This window comes from Pimephales promelas, chromosome 16, assembly GCF_988280905.1.
Source record: "Pimephales promelas chromosome 16, fPimPro1.hap1.1, whole genome shotgun sequence".
NCBI classification, from domain to species: domain Eukaryota; kingdom Metazoa; phylum Chordata; class Actinopteri; order Cypriniformes; family Leuciscidae; genus Pimephales; species Pimephales promelas.
The window spans coordinates 522,501-525,000 of record NC_142784.1 but is presented as its reverse complement, the minus strand read 5'-3'; the positions used below and the strand labels follow the sequence as shown (position 1 = coordinate 525,000).

At 47.3% G+C, this 2,500-nt stretch overlaps 5 non-coding genes across 5 annotated transcripts in view; all 5 read left to right on the top strand.

Moving 5' to 3' along the window:
• trnaw-cca (transfer RNA tryptophan (anticodon CCA)) overlaps positions 1–36 on the top strand; it is a 72-nt gene extending 36 nt beyond the window's left edge. The window contains exon 1 of the tRNA in view: positions 1–36. This exon is cut by the window's left edge and continues 36 nt beyond it. This is a non-coding gene — a tRNA (tRNA-Trp).
• Positions 37–588: 552 nt separating this feature from the next.
• On the top strand, positions 589–660 carry trnaw-cca (transfer RNA tryptophan (anticodon CCA)). Its single transcript has one exon. It is a non-coding gene; the product is annotated as a tRNA-Trp (tRNA).
• A 412-nt stretch (positions 661–1,072) lies between these two features.
• On the top strand, positions 1,073–1,144 carry trnaw-cca (transfer RNA tryptophan (anticodon CCA)). Its single transcript has one exon. It is a non-coding gene; the product is annotated as a tRNA-Trp (tRNA).
• A 764-nt stretch (positions 1,145–1,908) lies between these two features.
• trnaw-cca (transfer RNA tryptophan (anticodon CCA)) lies at positions 1,909–1,980 on the top strand. The gene has a single exon. It is a non-coding gene; the product is annotated as a tRNA-Trp (tRNA).
• A 419-nt stretch (positions 1,981–2,399) lies between these two features.
• Positions 2,400–2,471, top strand: trnaw-cca (transfer RNA tryptophan (anticodon CCA)). Its single transcript has one exon. It is a non-coding gene; the product is annotated as a tRNA-Trp (tRNA).
• The last annotated feature ends 29 nt before the right edge of the window (positions 2,472–2,500 follow it).

Sequence of the window (2,500 nt, the reverse complement as noted above, 5' to 3'; positions counted from 1 at the left end):
ATCAGAAGGTTGCGTGTTCAAATCACGTCGGGGTCAATCATTCGCTTCTTTAATACAATTCAGGAATCCTTGTTGCTAGACCCTACAACTAGCTCAGCAATTTGACTGATTTGCGGGGCCTCGTGGCGCAACGGTAGCGTGTCTGATTCCAGATCAGAAGGCTGCGTGTTCAAAATCACGTCGGGGTCAATCATTCTCTTCTTTAATACAATTCAGGAATCCTTGTTGCTAGACCCTATAACTAGCTCAGCAATTTGACTGATTTGCGGGGCCTCGTGGCGCAACGGTAGCGCGTCTGACTCCAGATCAGAAGGCTGCGTGTTCAAAATCACGTCGCGGTCAATCATTCTCTTCTTTGAGCACAAGTCTTTAATACAATTCAGAAATCCTTGTTGCTAGACCCTACAACAAGCTCAGCAATTTGATTGGTTTTCAGGGCCTCGTGGCGTAACGGTAGCGCGTCTGACTCCAGATCAGAAGGCAGCGTGTTCAAATCACGTCGGGGTCAATCATTCTCTTATTTAATACAATTCAGGATTCCTTGTTGCTAGACCCTACAACTAGCTCAGCAATTTGGTTGGTTTTCAGGGCCTCGTGGCGCAACGGTAGCGCGTCTGACTCCAGATCAGAAGGTTGCGTGTTCAAATCACGTCGGGGTCAATCATTCTCTTCTTTGAGCACAAGTCTTTAATACAATTCAGGAATCCTTGTTGCTAGACCCTACAACTAGCTCAGCAATTTGATTGATTTTCAGGGCCTCGTGGCGCTACGGTAGCGTGTCTGACTCCAGATCAGAAGGCTGCGTGTTCAAATCACGTCGGGGTCAATCATTCTCTTCTTTAATACAATTCAGGAATCCTTGTTGCTAGACCCTACAAAAAGCTCAGCAATTTGACTGATTTGCGGGGCCTCGTGGCACAACGGTAGCGCGTCTGACTCCAGATCAGAAGGCTGCGTGTTCAAATCACGTCGGGGTCAATCATTCTCTTCTTTGAGCACAAGTCTTTAATACAATTCAGGAATCCTTGTTGCTAGACCCTACAACAAGCTCAGCAATTTGATTGGTTTTCAGGGCCTCGTGGCGCAACGGTAGCGCGTCTGACTCCAGATCAGAAGGTTGCGTGTTCAAATCACGTCGGGGTCAATCATTCTCTTATTTAATACAATTCAGGAATCCTTGTTGCTAGATGCTACAACTAGCTCAGCAATTTGATTGATTTTCAGGGCCTCGTGGCGCAACGGATTCAGAGCCTCTAGGGCCTCGTGGCGCAACGGTAGCGCGTCTGACTCCAGATCAGAAAGTTGCGTGTTCAAATCACGTCGGGTCAATCATTCTCTTCTTTAATACAATTCAGGAATCCTTGTTGCTAGACCCTACAACTAGCTCAGCAATTTGACTGATTTGCGGGGCCTCGTGGCGCAACGGTAGCGTGTCTGACTCCAGATCTGAAGGTTGCGTGTTCAAATCACGTCGGGGTCAATCATTCTCTTCTTTGAGCACAAGTCTTTAATACAATTCAGGAATCCTTGTTGCTAGACCCTACAACTAGCTCAGCAATTTGACTGATTTGCGGGGCCTCGTGGCGCAACGGTAGCGCGTCTGATTCCAGATCAGAAGGCTGCGTGTTCAAAATCATGTCGGGGTCAATCATTCTCTTCTTTGAGCACAAGTCTTTAATACAATTCAGGAATCCTTGTTGCTAGACCCTATAACTAGCTCAGCAATTTGACTGATTTGCGGGGCCTCGTGGCGCAACGGTAACGCGTCTGACTCCAGATCAGAAGGCTGCGTGTTCAAAATCACGTCGCGGTCAATCATTCTCTTCTTTGAGCACAAGTCTTTAATACAATTCAGAAATCCTTGTTGCTAGACCCTACAACAAGCTCAGCAATTTGATTGGTTTTCAGGGCCTCGTGGCGCAACGGTAGCGCGTCTGACTCCAGATCAGAAGGCAGCGTGTTCAAATCACGTCGGGGTCAATCATTCTCTTATTTAATACAATTCAGGAATCCTTGTTGCTAGACCCTACAACTAGCTCAGCAATTTGATTGATTCAGAGCCTCTAGGGCCTCGTGGCGCAACGGTAGCGCGTCTGACTCCAGATCAGAAGGCTGCGTGTTCAAAGCACGTCGGGGTCAATCATTCTCTTCTTTGAGAACAAGTCTTTAATACAATTCAGGAATCCTTGTTGCTAGACCCTACAACTAGCTCAGCAATTTGATAGGTTTTCAGGGCCTCGTGGCGCAACGGTAGCGCGTCTGACTCCAGATCAGAAGGCTGCGTGTTTAAATCACGTCGGGGTCAATCATTCTCTTCTTTGAGCACAAGTCTTTAATACAATTCAGGAATCCTTGTTGCTAGACCCTACAACTAGCTCAGCAATTTGATTGGTTTTCAGGGCCTCGTGGCGCAACGGTAGCGCGTCTGACTCCAGATCAGAAGGTTGCGTGTTCAAATCACGTCGGGGTCAATCATTCTCTTCTTTGAGCACAAGTCTTT